The 18196-nt window shown below is 41.4% G+C and overlaps 1 protein-coding gene across 1 annotated transcript in view; it reads right to left on the reverse strand.

Annotated features, from left to right (window-relative positions):
• The window catches only part of LOC126485143 (gamma-tubulin complex component 6), a 256718-nt gene that overhangs the window by 206067 nt on the left and 32455 nt on the right, over positions 1 to 18196 (reverse strand). The gene's annotated exons all lie outside the window — the stretch shown is intronic.

Here is an 18196-nt window from a genome sequence, read left to right on the forward strand (position 1 = left end):
CCTTTCAGAGGAACCATCCCGGCATTTGCCTGGAATGATTGAGGGAAATCACGGAAAACCTAAATCAAGATGGCCGAACGCGGGATTGAACCGTCGTCCTCCCGAATGCGAGTCCAGTGTCTTGTGTCTGATTTACAAGGTCTGTCTACATTAAATTTTGCATGAAACTCAAGAAAACCATGACAGAGACATACCAAATGATGCAGAAAGTCTACGGTCATGAGTGCTTAAGCTGTACTCAGCGTTTCGAATGGTTCACATGGTTTAAAAATGGCCAGATGGAAGTTAAAGATAACCCTTGTTCAGAACGCCCTTCAACACCTACCGACAACACTCATATCAGGAACACCAATTAAATCGTGTGTGTCACATGAAGACTGACTGACTGAGAGATTGCAGGAGGATGTAATATTCCAGTAGGATCATGTCATGAAATCCTGACATGGCATCTAGGAATGCATCATGTTGCCACCTAGTTCATCCCATGGCTCATGAATCAAGATCAGAAAGACCTTCGCCTCACAATGTGTGAAGAGCTTTTGGATTGTGCAAATGAGAGACCTGGCCCCTGCAGAATATTTTCTATTTCCAAAGTTGAAAACCCCATTGACAGGAAGAAGATTTGCAATGACAGATGAGATAAAAGCAAACTCATACATGGCACTTCACGAAATCCAACAAGAGGTGTACCAAGACTGCTTTCAGGAGTGGAAATGGTGTTGGGAGAGGAGTATCAACAGTGGAGGAGAGTATTTCAAAGGGGACCCCGACGATATGTGAAGGCATTGCTAATTATGCATATAAAATTTTTTTTCGTGATTTTCTTTGGATTTCTATTCTTTTTCTTTTGTTCATATGGACATTTCTAATTGTGATTATGTAACATTCTACTGTGGTTTTTAAATGTAAAGATGTAATTGTGATTATTTTGTTTGCCAATGGATAAATATGTTTCTTGCTTTGTACCTGAGGTAAAGTTTCTAAAGTTCTCTTTTGGAATATTATTAATTGTGAAAAATGCAGTCAATAACATTTATAAAGGTTTATATAATTTACGATAACGATATAACATCTATAGACAGGGGACAGCAATAGTGATATCGAGAGTTGAAAGGTTGTTGCGTAGTAGAGGGGATGGTGGATGGCGTGTCTTTGAAGCGTGCACGGGAAAAATAGTACTGTGTTCCATGAAAAGCATACGTAATTGTATGGACAGTGATACCGAACTATCAGATTGTTAATTCTCTTTACCACTGCAGTATGTAATGCCATCACCAGCGAACTCTAAGAGCAAATAAACCGGACTGTGAAAGTGCCGCTAACATTACTTTGTTGTGGCCGACACGAACTGTGCCTTTATTCGAATGATCTTTGCTGGTATTGGTTTTGGGTGGTGGAACTGTTGTATATCACATTCTATCAAGCCATGAAAGTGAAGACTAATTAACTGTGCAATATAAATGGCTTTCAGTGACGTTGTCGAAGTTTGAAATGCGAGAACAGACTGGACATTGTTTACGGTGTGCTTCACATACACGAACAATTCTATGAACTGTGTATTTGTGGCTAAGACTATATGAATGTGACGAACCATGTAATTATGGACGATAGCATCACAGACAGTGCATAAAGTGTAAAAACGAGTGATGTCTACGTCATGTACTTTGAAAGAGAGGACATGTCAACAACGTTCGTATACTGGCATCTTGTGGTTTTTTAATCACCACAGGGTTAATGATACACCTGTGCCGGAACTTTATTTGCGTTTCGCCGGAGAAGATTAACCAGCGGAACTGTCTGTATCCTGCTCTCATCATCGTAACCCCCCGACATCGTGCTGCCTAACGCAACGCTTCGTATGCAACAAAAAGTTAATGGATTTGGCTGAACGCTATCCCCTGACCTAGAAACTTTCTTTCTCTATTAAAAGTATAAGAATTACAGACTCTGTTTAATTAAATTCTTTGTTTAGTTTGTTTGCTTTCTGCTAAAGAAAATAATATTACAATCAGTCAATTAAAAGTTGTCTGGCAGTCATTGTTGAAACACCAGTAAATATAAACTTCTTCCTCTCATTAGGACTAATTCTCCTTGCATGTCAAAATTATTGTAGTTATTTTATGTAGTTTTATGTATTGTTATGAGACTAGATATATGACAGTAACTAATAAGAGTATTTTGTCACGAAATATGGCTTCGCGCGAAAATTACGGCGACTGCCATAATTGCTTGCGTTCTGACCAATAATGTAAAAGCTGCTATTCCCGTATTGGTGCTTTTCCTGACGTGAGCGGGAATTATAAATGTCAGCTGTCAAATCACATAGTGACTCTTTACCCAGTAATAAAAGTTTTTTGATATTGTATTTCTACGAGTCGTAGTATTAAGAGACACTGGTTATACTCAAAAGTGGGTAGATGTATGGTGAAACCCCCCCGTGTTCATGCGATTGTTAACAGTATTGTGTGTGATTCACGAAATTTTGTCACTTTTTCTAATTCCTTTGAAGTTTCAGAGAATATATACACAATTTTGTCGGTTCAGGTTAATTTCAGAGCAGTTTCTCGTGAATATTAGAGTTTCCAGTTCATAAACAAAGTGGGATCGTGACCAATTGAGAAGTATAACAGAGTGTGGTTTTCCAACTAGAATTTTGGATGACTTCACAGTTCAGATTTTGATAATTATTTTTCCTGTGGGTTGAGGTCATCACAGATAGTACACGGTAAGTGTAGAAAAGTTTTGTGGACAAAGTTCTGGACATTTTTGAATAGAGCTCCTACCTCTTGCCAATTAAATAAGCATTATTAGGGGAGAATTCCAGCAAAGTCATCTTTACTGATGAGTTTCACAAAAGTTCAGTTATGCCTGCCTACTGCTAGATGCTTCGCTGGCCAGCTGATTCAGTATTTATATGTTGTATCCACGTCCTTTGACATATGAACTTGAAAATCAAAGCACTGTATTTACAACTGAGTGATTATACAATCTGTTAATTAAAATAAATTAAAATTCATTTATTTGATTTTATTCATACTGGGCCTTGGAATTCCCCCCCCCCCCCCCCCCCCCCCCCCCCCCCCCAACCCCACCCCAAATTGATAATACCGAGGAAAGATTTCAGGTGGTTGTGACTTGGTTTTAAATATTTAAAATGAAATGAACTTTTGCATTGTTGTCTTCAAACATATTTTTATGATGTCAAATGTTTTTATTTTCATTGTTTCTGCTTCTGGTGTATAGGTAACATAAATAGACAACATTTTCATGATAGTTCTATTGAAAGAGTGCTTGAAAAATATCAATTATAGATTACATGAAAATAAAGTGGTTGGTACTGTGGAAGAAACTGGAACTGATCCACCACCTGAGAATGAAGATGAGGTTCAGCCCAACCCACCAGATACTAATACCAATAGTGATAAATTCATTGCCAAAAGTGGACGCAAGTATGTTATAGAACCATCTCAAGAATATCAGCATTCTGTACAAAACAGTGTGAGAAAGAACAGGGCTAAGACAACAAGGAAAAACTGAGTCTCCAAGAGAGGCTATAAAGCTCTATTTTACACCTCATTTTACGAATCTCATAAAAATACACTCAAATGAAGAGGCTTCATGACAAGGTATTCAACACACCGATGAAGAGTTATTTTGTTATTAGGACTCTTACTAATCATGGATTCAAATCATGAAAATAAGATACCTGCCAAAGATTTATGGTGCATGCTTCAAGGCCGACAAGTGTACTATAGATCAATGAGTCGGACCCGATTTTTTGAAATGATTAAATGATGTTTGATGATAAGAATACATCAGAAATTCATCACCAGACTGACAAGTTGGCTTCAATGAGGGAAATTTTAGAAAGCTTGAATTCTTCATTTCCATTGTATTTCATTACTAGTCTACACGGCACAGTGGATGAGATGATGTCTTTGATTCATGGTTGCTACCCACTTCAGATATTTCTAAAAGAAAAATCTTGAAAATATGGCATTCTAATTAGAATGCTGTCTGATATACACTCCTGGAAATGGAAAACAGAACACATTGACACCGGTGTGTCAGACCCACCATACTTGCTCCGGACACTGCGAGAGGGCTGTACAAGCAATGATCACATGCACGGCACAGCGGACACACCAGGAACCGCGGTGTTGGCCGTCGAATGGAGCTAGCTGCGCAGCATTTGTGCACCGCCGCCGTCAGTGTCAGCCAGTTTGCCGTGGCATACGGAGCTCCATCGCAGTCTTTAACACTGGTAGCATGCCACGACAGCGTGGACGTGAACCGTATGTGCAGTTGACGGACTTTGATCGAGGGCGTATAGTGGGCATGCGGGAGGCCGGGTGGACGTACCGCCGAATTGCTCAACACGTGGGGCGTGAGGTCTCCACAGTACATCGATGTTGTCGCCAGTGGTCGGCAGAAGGTGCACGTGCCCGTCGACCTGGGACCGGACCGCAGCGACGCACGGATGCACGCCAAGACCGTAGGATCCTACGCAGTGCCGTAGGGGACCGCACCGCCACTTCCCAGCAAATTAGGGACACTGTTGCTCCTGGGGTGTCGGCGAGGACCATTCGCAACCGTCTCCATGAAGCTGGGCTACGGTCCCGCACACCGTTAGGCCGTCTTCCGCTCACGCCGCAACATCGTGCAGCCCGCCTCCAGTGGTGTCGCGACAGGCGTGAATGGAGGGACGAATGGAGACGTGTCGTCTTCAGCGATGAGAGTCGCTTCTGCCTTGGTGCCAATGACGGTCGTATGCGTGTTTGGCGCCGTGCAGGTGAGCGCCACAATCAGGACTGCATACGACCGAGGCACACAGGGCCAACACCCGGCATCATGGTGTGGGGAGCGATCTCCTACACTGGCCGTACACCACTGGTGATCGTCGAGGGGACACTGAATAGTGCACGGTACATCCAAACCGTCATCGAACCCGTCGTTCTACCATTCCTAGACCGGCAAGGGAACTTGCTGTTCCAACAGGACAATGCACGTCCGCATGTATCCCGTGCCACCCAACGTGCTCTAGAAGGTGTAAGTCAACTACCCTGGCCAGCAAGATCTCCGGATCTGTCCCCCATTGAGCATGTTTGGGACTGGATGAAGCGTCATCTCACGCGGTCTGCACGTCCAGCACGAACGCTGGTCCAACTGAGGCGCCAGGTGGAAATGGCATGGCAAGCCGTTCCACAGGACTACATCCAGCATCTCTACGATCGTCTCCATGGGAGAATAGCAGCCTGCATTGCTGCGAAAGGTGGATATACACTGTACTAGTGCCGACATTGTGCATGCTCTGTTGCCTGTGTCTATGTGCCTGTGGTTCTGTCAGTGTGATCATGTGATGTATCTGACCCCAGGAATGTGTCAATAAAGTTTCCCCTTCCTGGGACAATGAATTCACGGTGTTCTTATTTCAATTTCCAGGAGTGTACAATCAGCATGGATGTCTACACAGGAAAGTCTGGAAAGGCACAGCATCTAATGGGACCAATCAATATTGTAAAGAGACTAACAAAACCCACTGAGAAATGAGGTTGCAGTGTAACCACATATCAGTACTATGTTTCTGTGGAGCTTGTTGAGTTTCTATGCAATGATTTTCACCTCACACTTGTTAGTGCCCTGCAGTCAGACAGACAACATGTATCTGAAGAGCTGAGGACTACAACTGGCCGCAGTGTCACGCTCATCCATCTTTGCATACTGACCCTCGGATAAAGAGGCCACCAGTTACTCTTGCATCAACACTAGCCCTTGAGGACCCAGAGCAACTGCTGTTGATGCTTTTGACTTATCACTCAGAATGGGTCATTAGTGAAGACTGAAAAAATGACTAACATAAATCTTTCTTATAATTCTACAAATGGAGGCATGGACATCATACAGCACATGGAAAGATATTACAGCACGATGAGAGAAGCAATTAGATAGCCTATGTCCCTCTTCTATACACCCACCAATATAGCAGCAATAAATAATATTCAATCTTCCTCCTCAACTTTCCAGATTGGAAAAAGAATTTGCTAAATCATGGAAGAGATTCTGTCACTAACTTAGGTCTTGAACTAACAAGGCCTTATGTAGGTAAACAGGCTCAAAATTTGTATGGGCTTCAAAAGCCAGTAATAATGGCAATGGAAGCATCACACAATGGAAGCTTAGCTGTACTATGGAACCTTCACCATCAAGAGCAGAGAAGGAACATGTGGAGAGTGCCATCTATCCTGCCAATAAGCTGCATCTAAAAAGATCAAGTACAATAAGTTGGGAAAATCAACTGTTACTTACTCTCACTGCCGTGAACATGTCTGTGGAACACGCAGCAAGAAGACAGTGTTGTGTGAAATGCGAAAAAAGCGTATCAGAGTGAGTCAGTAAATTATGTTTGCTTCATGTAGTGGACTGAAATTAAATAGTTGTTTTTTATAAGAGAAACAATTGTGAATATTATTGGAAAAAATTATACAAAGTGAATTTTATGAATTGTTGATTTTGTTCCTACTATAATTTAATTTTTTATTATCCTCTCTGTTCATATTACATGTAACAAAAATTATCTTGGTAATGCTTCTGCATACTACTGAAAAAAATTGACTTGTGATTTCATCAAGTACAGACTAAGCCCGTGGGATAATAATAGTTCTCAGCCCATATTGATGTAACAGATATTGCTTTTGATTAACAGAAGTGTAAAATATAAAAGTGCAGCAAATGAAGCAGGCAAAAGAGAATACTGACATCTAAAAAATGAGACTGGAAGAAGTACAAAGCGATAATCAGGAATGGCTAGAGTAGAGATACAAAGCTGCAGGTGCATGCACGATTATAGGAAAGACAGATATTGCCTATAGGAAAATTAAAGAGGCCTTTGGAGAAAAGAGGAGCACATGCATGTATATTGGTAGTTCAGATGGCGCAAGTCAATATACAAGGTGCAGAAAAGAGGGCTGGAAAGTGGAACAGATGGCTACTGCAGGAAGAATTTGACAGAGCACTGCAAGACCCCAAGCCAAAACACAGCTCTGGAATAGATGACATTCCCTCAGGTTATTGAGGTCCTTGGTAGGACACACCTGACATGTGAGATATTTGAGACAGATGAAATATCCTCAGGTATCAAGAATAACGTAATAATTCCAAACCTAGTTAAAACTCAGGTGCTGACAAGTACGAAAATGACCAAACTATCAGTCTAATAAATGATGGATGTTAAGAAAACAACCACAGCTGTTGCTTTAGGTGCATTTCTTAAGCTACAACCAATTTCATCACATCCTCAGGTGATGATTTGGTTTGGATTGAGGGATTAAAGGGACCAGACTGCTATGGTCATCGGTCCCTCCTCAGGTGATGAAGTGGGGAACAACTTTCTGTGCTAGTACTGGTGTAAAATAAACATCGTTCACAGGCCCAAGTGGGCCCATCGGCACTGACTGACCACCGTGTCATCCCCTGCCAGTGGCTTCAGTGGAGGGCTGTGAGGTCAGCACACTGCTCTTCTGGCTGTTGTCAATTTTTGTAACCTAGTGACGATATGGTTTGGTCAAGTAGCTTCTCAACTAGCATTGTGAGGCTGAGCACAAACTGTTCTAGTCCTCCCACCAAAGAAAAATCCATGTCAGTGCCGGGACTCATACCCAGATCCTTCACATGGCAGTTAGCCGTGGTGACTGCCCAGCTATAGAGGCAGATGTTAGTATTGCTATACTGTTACAAATTTTGATGAAACTATGGCAGAAAGTTGTTCAAATTAAATCATTGTGCTTTAGAAACATGGCATAGGTAAAACCATTAACACAGTGGTGTTGTCGACAAATATTTGATATTCCCTTCGTGTTACCCGTACCACAATGCTGTATGAATACAACATCCATAGTTTGCCTGTATTGCCTGTTTAAAAAGAATGGGGGGAGAGGGGGAGGGGGAGGGAGAGGGGGAGGGAGAGGGAGAGGGAGAGGGAGGGGGAGAGGGAGGGGGAGAGGCAGGGGGAGAGGCAGGGGGAGAGGCAGGGGGAGGGGGAGGGGGAGGGGGAGGGGGAGAGGGAGAGGGAGAGGGAGAGGGAGAGGGAGAGGGAGAGGGAGAGGGAGAGGGAGAGGGAGAGGGAGAGGGAGAGGGAGAGGGAGAGGGAGTTCAGTGTACTAATGACTGCGTCACCTCACTTGGTGGATGATTTGGAAGTAGTGTTCAACCATTGTCTGGATATAGAGGAGAAGTGTGCTGGCTTCGAAGATGGCACAGACAGAGAGTCAATAACCATGTGGGTGACTGTGTTGACATCAAATTAGAAGTTAGAAATATGTTCGTGAGAGAATGAGAAAGAAGGATGGGGTACAAGCAACTCTGGAAAAGATGTTTTCCTTGCAGAAAAATTGCCGATGGGGAATATCCACCCATCTAAAAGGTATGGTGCAATATACATCTAGTTACAGACAATATGCAACATACCTGGAAAGATGAAGAAGTGAAACAACGAAGTATAAGACTACAGACAGTTGTATTGTCAGAGCAAATCATCATGGAGTGTGGACTGCTTGACTACGTGGGGCAGGATGAGTGGTGTATGCTGTGGGAGAGAAGTGTTCATAATATAGCCATGGATAGAATGCTGATGACAAGTTTAGCACAATAGTGTCAATACATGGATTGCAATTGTATGTCAGGAAGTCACAACAAAGTGAGACGTGAAACACAAGAACATCTTTAATGAAAAATGGTGAGAAGAAAAAAGACAGAACTGTTACGGAGGTCACAAGAAAATGATTGAAATTTAATGGTGTGCTTTTCTGTGTTCAGCACACCATTAATCAGTCATGCTGAAAGAACATCAAAGTCACATTCTAAGAAATAAAACACTAAAATGATGTTTTCTAAAAGTAATTATTGACAGTAAGAATGAAGGTGAATCACTTAAAGAAATCCATTTATCAAATGAATAGCATTTTCAACAGGGATCTTTTTATACATGTCAGGGATGTGGATAAACAGTGTTTAGTGTCCCTTCCAGTGGACACGAGATAGATATGAATGAGCTGGCATGGCTATCACAGCAGGTTAGTGCAGAATGCTGTTACAGGCGGCATGCACTAAGAATGGCATGGGCAGAGCCACTGATCCAGTTGTTTACTTGCCAGTGGCAATAGGCCTGGCCCAGCAGTTCCTCCACTGACATCAACATACTCAGACCTGGGTCTTGTGCAGTGCCGAATTACTTCAGGCATTCGCGCTGGTCGCGTTGTGTTTTTCCGTGTGCTTGTGTCTACATGGTGTTTGGACTCTCTGCTCCCCTATAGCTTGACTCCTACAATGTGTTTTTCATTCCTCTTCTGGAGTTATGCTCCCTGGCTTGCAGTCGAGCCACTGTCAATGAATATAGTAACACTTGTGCTGACAGTGATGGTTTCCCAGCAATGTCACACCCTTTGCTGATACAAAAGTGGTGATGTCAGACGTTCTTACGTGTGCAATGTTCTTCCTTTTCACAGTGGTAAACTGTGGTCACCAAGGAATGGCATTTTTGCTATGCTCGCAGGAAAAGTTGACCTCCAGAAGCAGCAACAAAAGCTGCAGCAGGAGCAGATACAGGAACTGCTCAAAGAAAATGCTAAACTGCTCTGTACTCAATTCGCGCTGATGGTGGCCCAGGCACCTGCAGGAAAGTCACCTTCCTCACTGCCTCTGAGAACACTGTTCAATGATTTTGATGAGCCTATGTAAAGGCGGGAGAATTACCTGCACTAGTTCTTGTTGCACTGCAGGTTATGGCCTATCATCGATCTAGTTGATAAGGATGCCTTGTTATTATCCAGCAGTGCCACACTGTATGGAACTGCGCAGAATTTGTAGTCCTCTACTGAGCCTGAGAAACATAATCTTGAGGTTCTTTGTCCATCAAACCCATGTGGTGGTGGCCCAGTTACAGTGTAACCAGCACTACAAGCACCCTAAGCAGTCATATGTGCCATGGATCACTGACCTACAAGGTCTCTAACTTAAGTGTCTGACTGTCCCCAATGTGCTACCTTAAATGTGGACTCCCTAATTAGGTACATGACTGTGATTAACACCTAAACCCAAGATCCAAACTAAGGCATTGGCGTTGTCTGACCTTTCTTTAGAAGAAGTTGCTATGACTACAGACTCACATTCAACTTCCAGCACAGGTGAAGGACGTTACTGCCAACAATTGGTAGTAGGTTCAGTTAGATGTGCATAGTAAACAGCCCGCACCCCCCACCCCTCCTCATGCTCCACGTGCTGAGCCAAGTGGCCTTGCTTTCTGCTGAACTACCGTGTGTTGACGCCACTGATGATTCAAATGCAGTGACATTTCGGAACTGCCCGTCTTTGCCTGTGTCAGGCTCAGTAGATTCGAGTCAGTTGCAGTGTCACAAACCCCACGTGTGACTTTTTCATGTTCTCAGCGGTTTCTTCTCTGCACCCATTTCCGCTCTAGCCGGTGATCATGCCTCGATTGTCACATGGTGCATATTCAACAGGATTTCAAGTACGTAGACACGATGTGTGGGGTATGCCACAAAATAGGCCACGTGCAATGGTTTGTGATAGTCGGCAGCCACGGGATACTTGTTGGAAACTGCAGTGTTTTCCCTCAACTCAGAAAATGTCTCCGAAGCCCCACAAGCATTGCCTCAGCATTTTCTGCTTACAGTGACTGTGGATAGGCGACCAATTGAGTTTCAAGCACACACAGAAGCAACATTCATCCTTATTAAGTTAGATACATATAGGTTTTTTGGCTGCCCTGAATTGAAATGGCCACTACACCATGTTGTGTTTTATAGTTAACAGTGCATTCCTTTGAGGGGTGTAATGGGACATCTTCCTCTACCATTACCTTTTTTTTATATAGAAATAGTCGATACCAAATATACTTTCAATTCTTGTATAGGTGAACACTATCTCAGCCGTTTAGCTAAATGAATTTCATTTGATTTTGCATACAATGTGTTATATTTTGGGCTAAAATATATAAAAAGAAATTAATTTGTTAGAATTGATACAGCTAAAATTACTTTTCCTTTAGAAATATTTGAAATTATGAAATATCTGGCATACTTAAAATTCGTAATATGAACTGCACAATCTAATGCTAATTATTAAATTTATTTCTGGATTCATTTACAAAATAATGATATAACTTGGTGAAGATTCTTCTTTTGTCAAGAAAGTTTGTAAACTCTTTTGTTTTGTAAACTCTCTGGAATATTGTTAGTATTGCAGGATGTAGGTAGTAGTGGGCATGCTTCTGACGGAATCGGACATGTTTTTAATTTCGGCACTAACAATGTAATTATTGTTTTTATGGAAGTGGAAATTGTAAAGACACTGTGACTTAGAACATTGGGTAAAATTAAAAAAAAGTCATAGAAACAGAAACTACTTCATCAATTATCAGATCAACTGAAATGTACAAAGTTTAAGAAATTTCAGCCTCAAGAATCTACTTCTAGATGCAAGAACTGCAGCCAACAACGTAATAATCAAAATAAGTACAAAAAGTATTTTGTAAATCTTACACCTCTCAAAGCTTTTGAAACTAATGAAGAGACTAAGAAAAATTTAACGGTGATGTGAATGCTTAATTCACCATTGGCACAACATATTTTTGGCTTCAACAACTTTTCTGTTTTTGATTTCCCGATAGTTGACAAAGCACATTTCGTGACACAGATTTGGACTCTTTGCCACAGTCATAAGACCAGCTGTCTGAGAATAATTTGGGTCAGGCAGATAATTTTGAAGCACACATCTCCCTTAAGCTGTCAGCAATATATAAATATTGTGCACTCACCCCACTGTGTTTGTGACATGGTGAAGGCAGAGTTGCAGTATTGGCAGGACTTTGGCACACATTTTCCTATTTCGTTGAGTTAGTTGGCCATCTCTTTGGTGGTAATTCGAAAGCCAGACATCTCTGTATACCTCTGTGGCAATTTTAAACAGACACTCAACATCAATGTGTCATGGACTCACATCCAGTTCTGAAGCCAGAGTACATGTTGGCAAAGTTGTCAGGGGACCAGTATTTTTCATGCATCAACTTGTGTTATGTTTACCTGCATTTGCTGTTGTACACTATTCCTCAGAATTTCTTAGTGCTCAACCCCTTTTGGACTTTCACAGTTAAACAGCTTGTCTTTTGGAACTTCATCTGTGTCAGGAATTTATCAATGATATCTGGAGAGTTGATTAAGGACATTTTCCAGAAAATCGTTTCGGCAGTACAGGATAGTCCAAGTGCGTTCCTTCCGGAACAGATATGGTGTTGCATACGTTTTTTTTCTGCTGTGGGATCATCTCAACATCACCCAGTGAGTCCTCATGCTTGCCACTGAGAAGCAGTGCTGTCAAGTTGTCATCCCTCTGGCATTGTATCCTCTCATGGTACTACTGCAGCATGCATCACTCTAGGGTACATATTGTATGAAGGCTTTGGTGTGGCGGCACCTTCTACTGGTCAGTGATCAACTGCCATATTGAGCATCTTGTGCAGGTTTGTGGGCCCATGCACAGAACTAGACTGTGTCATGGCATCAATTTATTTCCTTGGTCAGTTTCAGAATAACCTTGAGTCTGGCTGCAAATTGACTTTGCGGGCTGTTTTGTGGGAGGCACATAACCGTTAGTGGTCAATAACTGTAAAATTCCCTGGCTGTTGCCACCATTTTCAAGTCACCTGGCTAAATGGGTTGGTCATTGCATTGTTCTGGTGGGAGGCTCTCAATTACGGCAGCATGCCCATCCACTGTCATCCACACTGCATCTTCTGCTGTCCTACCTTCAACCACAGAATAGCATGCCAATGGAGATAGCTCCCGGAACTACCATGCAAATACCATGGAATTTCAACTAGCACCATCCTTCCCCCACTTGCCAGCAGATGAAGGATTTCTTATACATATCAGTTATGTGGATAAACATGGTTTAGCATCCCTACCAATGGAGATGGATGCAGATGAGATGGCAAGGTTATCACAGTGGAATGGAGCAAAATGCTGTCACAGAGGGTGCATGCGAAGCATGGCATGGACAGAGCCTCTGACCCAGATGTTTGCCTGCCAGTGGCAATAAGCCTGGCCTGGTAATTCTTCTGCTGGCATTGTCATATTCAGACGCTGCTCTTGTGTAGCACCATGTTCTGGGTTTCACTTGCTGAGTTGGTTCAGTCATCCGCAATGGTCACGTTGTGTTTTTCTCCATGCCCATCTCTACATGGTGTTCAGACACACTGCTCCTCTACAGATTGTGTTGTATGTCGAAATTTTCATTCAGTCCTCGGATTGTATTCAAACCACCGTCAGCTAATATAATTAAATCTGTGCCAACAGTGATGGTTTTGTGGCACTGTCATGCCCTTTGAAGATACAAAGCAGTTTTTCTTTGGCCTGAGTCCCTTTTCATGGCTCAAGAAGATAAATGAGATATCAGTCATTAATTGCAATAAATTGTCAAAATTCATTGGAAGGATAACTTTACATAGAGATCTGTCATCATGTCAAGGAAACGGTGCATAGGGATTTGAACAATGGAGTGTTACTTTATGGTTTCTCAAGGTGTACATGTGTCTTTTGCCGATGCTGTGATGTAGTGCACAGTTTGGAATATTTAATCCCAGTATTGCACTTTAATTATATTTTTATATTGAGGTAATATTAATTTTCAACTAATAATTGGAATGTGACCAATCCTGTATCGTAATGTAACAAGAAACAGTCAGTCAGAGCACTAAAATGAACACCATCTGCAATTTGGGCTGATTGGATTTTGTTAGAGGTAACACTAAATTTATAAGAGAGTTACGAATATATCTGGTTATCAAGTTTTAGATCATGTTTTTGTGGATTATTGGCTGAGTTCAGTTTAGAAACATTTGCATAAGTAAGAACCAGTGTCTATGCATTCACTAAAATATTTCAGCTGTGATTGTTTTGGATGTAAGTACCTGAGTCAGAGCTGACATTAGGTTCATATCAGAGATACTACCTGTAACTTACAGTAACTGTTTGTTAGGAATTAGAATTCACCTTAATGTAGTTTCAATAAAAAATGAGAAACTGAATGAAACACAGCTTGCAGTAGATCATCAACAAATTACACTACAATTCAAATAACAAAAGTCTACCGTCTTTCTCTGTAGTAGCTGACCTGGTTTGCCATAGCCACTAGACAACAAACCTAAAATGTGATATCAAATGAAACAACAAGTTTACTGTTGTATTTTCACGCATTTCAAAGTTTTAAACCTCCATTATCAGGTGGATTTAGCTGTATTAATTGATGTGTGTTATGTGTTACAACTTTAGAATAGCCTGTGGCACTGTTTCCTGTGGTCACTGACTCCTTTCTCTGATGTAATACATCACATATAAACAGTCACACTCTGTAAATAAAGATGGTGTCTAGAAACTAAACTTGTTGTTTCATTCAATATCAGTAACAGTCACTGTAAAGTAACCTACCAATGTTCATATTTAAAGCTAACATATGACGGCTCATAAATAAAACCCTAAAGTCTGTGAGGTTCTCTTTGGATGATCGGCATCTAAAGAAGAACTCTGCTGCACACCTGACCTAACTGCAGATTGACTATTCAATAAAAAATTTAATGGCATAGTGGATTGCATTTATAACACAATCTACTCGGTCCTGGATTCTGTCTCATTTTCCAAATGGTATAGTTGGTTTAGCAGTATCCAGTTTGCTCTGCTGAACATTTATCTCAGTCGCTGCCTTTTGAGGATTACATTGCCTGATAGAAGGATTCACAAAGGAAATTAACATGAATTTTAACAAGGCTTATGATAACCTTTGGCACTGAAAACAAACTGAATTTGTTATGAGATCAATATATGAGGAGTAGTCACAATAAAGTTTTAATTATCAAAAAAGGCATCATGCTGTGACCAAGAAACATTGTTAGTTTTCCCCTACATTTTCACTGTTCATCACAACACATTTTTCCCAATGATGGATGATTTGGCAGAAACTTTCGTCATACCATCTACATTTTGGATGCTCGGGACATGTTCCTCGTCGAAATTACCTCAGGCTCGTTCTGGAAATGCTTGCCATGCAATGATTTCTTCATTTGAAGAACAAGAAAAAAGCAACTGGATATCATGCTAGGAGAAAACAAGAGGGGATGGGGAGGGAGGCAAAATTTGACAGCCCACAGAAGCAGCATGTGTAACCATGTCCTGTGCAGAATCAGCAGGCTGGGACATTTTGTGGAGAGCCTTTCATAAGGTCTTCAGATTTCAGTAGCATGTTGCTCTTACAGTTTGTCCCTTACAACCACAATCTGTTACACCACACCATGGCAGTATCAAAAAATATCACCATCACCCAGCCTGACGATGGGTGAGTCTTCATCCTTTTCAGTGGTACTGAATCCACGCGTTTACATTGCTTGATATGTTCTTTTGTCTCTGGGTCTTAGTGATTCACCCAGCACCCATCTGTGGAGATTAGGCAGCTAAAGAACTCATATGGATCAGCCTGACACTGCTGCAATATTTCCATTACTGCCTCAGTTCAGTGAGCTCTTTGAGTTTGTGTGAATGGTAGAGGAACCCAGCAGGCAGTGATTTTTTCCATGGCCAAAATATCGTTTATGTTGGAAACTGATCCACGACCAGTTTTCAATTTTATGCTATTGCTTCAGTATTTTTGATCAGTCTTTGAGCACCAGGGCCTCCACTTCTCTTGGAATTCCCAGTTTTACATGGAGAGATAGTCTGCCACTTCATTCTTTGTTCATTCAGATTTTTCTGTCTGCAATGGAAGCACTTGCACTATCTTAACATGTCATGTGACAGTGCATTGTTGCTGTGCACTTCCATAAACTCAGCATGGATTCTTACAGCAGTGATTCTCTACAAATGCAGAAAGCAAATTACTCAAAAATAGACTACTTTATCACTGGTCTGTAACATTTTGTTTTGGTTCCTCTTGTAGTATGCAATGGAATTGTGATGGGGGGATTTCAGTTTGTACCACGATTGCAGACATGTACCACAAACAAAAACATCAATCATGTAACATTATTTTTTGAGGTGATGCCTAAAACTATGCCTCGTATATAAATCCCAATTAGTAGTCAAATAATGTGGAGTGTATATACCTATCTTTTTTGATATATATCATTTTTTAACATAGTATGTAATGGCTTGATAACATTCATCTACCAGTATTTGAGGACAGGATAACTCATCAGAACCATCTTAGACTTTTTTCCAATCATTTGTATGGCGGAATTAACTTGAAAAGATTGAGTCTCCTGCCAGGAATAATGTTAGTGCCACTGAAACAACCAAATTATAGTCATATACTGAGAAGTTGTATAATCAAGAGATGTACCACATGACCTTATATTCCGAATAATATAACTATATCAGAACACTGAGAGCTATATGCAGATCTAACAAAGAGGATCTATTTGTTTTAACATTTAAAGTGAAGTCCAACAATGTAATAGCTTGTCAACATTTCTCATCTTCATTTTAATGAATGAAGATATTAAAGTAGTAAAGAGAAAGGGCCATACTACAAAATGCTTTGGTTTGCACTGATGATATCATGACATGGGGAGAATCAGAGGCAAAAGGTCATGACAAACTAGAGCATTAGCAAAAAGAATTCCAAAAAATGTCACAGACAGGCAGAACAATAAGACTGCTAAACAAGTAAGCCTTCGGCCAAAAGACCTTTTCTGAACTATGCGATCGACACACAACTCACACACACATGACCACACTGTCCCTGAGTGCCAAAGTCAGTCTTGCCTCAGCTGCCAGAGCCAGAGACATTGGTCATGTGTTTGTGAGCTGCATTTGTGTGTGACACTCTATCCTTTCCATAATATTGTCATCATTCCAGCCTGGATTTCCCATTGTATGATTTTGGGCATATGATAAATAGAATAAAGACAGCTGACTTGGTAATGACTTCGACCTCTTCTTTTGTCTGCCTTCCACTTCATTTGGGCATACATAGTGCATCCCACATAACTCAATCTGCTGCACGACATCCTTAGTCATCCTCAGCAATTCCTTCCTTGAATAGCTCATTCTGTTGTTATTCGAATGATGCTATTTTGTCTTAAAATACATCCTATGAGTTTCTCTCTTCTTGTTTAGATGTGCCTCCAGGGATATCTGATTTCCTGTACTCTTCTCAGTAACTCTTTTTTGTATCCCGCCTGGAAGGCGGCGCGAGGGTCTGCTCCTGAAAAACTTGAAGGTTGGCCGAATGAAGGAAGCAAGTAGGAGCAAGTGAGGTAAAACATGTTGGTACTGCAAGTAAGTAAAAGGGGTTTACTGGTGCATGAATATATGCAGAGGGATACTTAACTTTGTACAGATGAGCATGTAGGTGCAAAGCCTTAGACCCGTCGTAAGTAGTGCAAAGTCTCTATACCAAGTGAAGCTGGAGTGAAGTGTCCCGGCTGTCTGCTCTTGATGAACTGGGAAGCGGAGCCGCACTCATAGAGCTGCACAGCGTTGGCTAGAGGGCGCTGTGGATGGTGGAGATCTTCCGCTCTCATAGTGCCAATGTTAGAACGGGCACCTATGCTGTGGCATCGTAGCTATTGATATCACACTCTTCATTGGTAATTCTCTCTTTCACTTACCTTCATCATCATCCAGTAGCATCAAATCTCCAGGGCTTCTAGCCGTCTTATCTTTAGATTTTCCTATTGGTGATGTTTTACATCCATGTAAGGTCACACTCCAAACAATGCTTTCATGATCCGTTTCATTACTTGCACAATGGTGTTCTTGTTGGTGAGTAAGTTCTTTCTCAAATTAAATGCAGACCTGCTCTATTCTGTTCACAATTTCTTTTCAGCTTCTAGCATACCTTGTGTTCCTGCTTCCCAGATAGGTAAATCCATCTATAACTTCTGACTTCTCTCTTCCAATTTGCATTCTTCTCTTCTCCATACCATCACTTTAGCCTTTCTTCTGTTTATTCTCATACCATACTAACTTTCTCCAGATTTTCTTTCACCTCAATACCCACAGCAACACCATCTATGTAATGCAGCATGTCTATTTACTGCCCACTGATTTTCATACCCATCTCAGTTGTTTCACAAACTTGGTCTACAGCTTCTTGAATGTAAGCACTGAATGTAAGAGGAGAGAGAGCACAC

Source organism: Schistocerca serialis, chromosome 6 (assembly GCF_023864345.2).
Source record: "Schistocerca serialis cubense isolate TAMUIC-IGC-003099 chromosome 6, iqSchSeri2.2, whole genome shotgun sequence".
Classification (NCBI taxonomy): Eukaryota; Metazoa; Arthropoda; class Insecta; order Orthoptera; family Acrididae; genus Schistocerca; species Schistocerca serialis.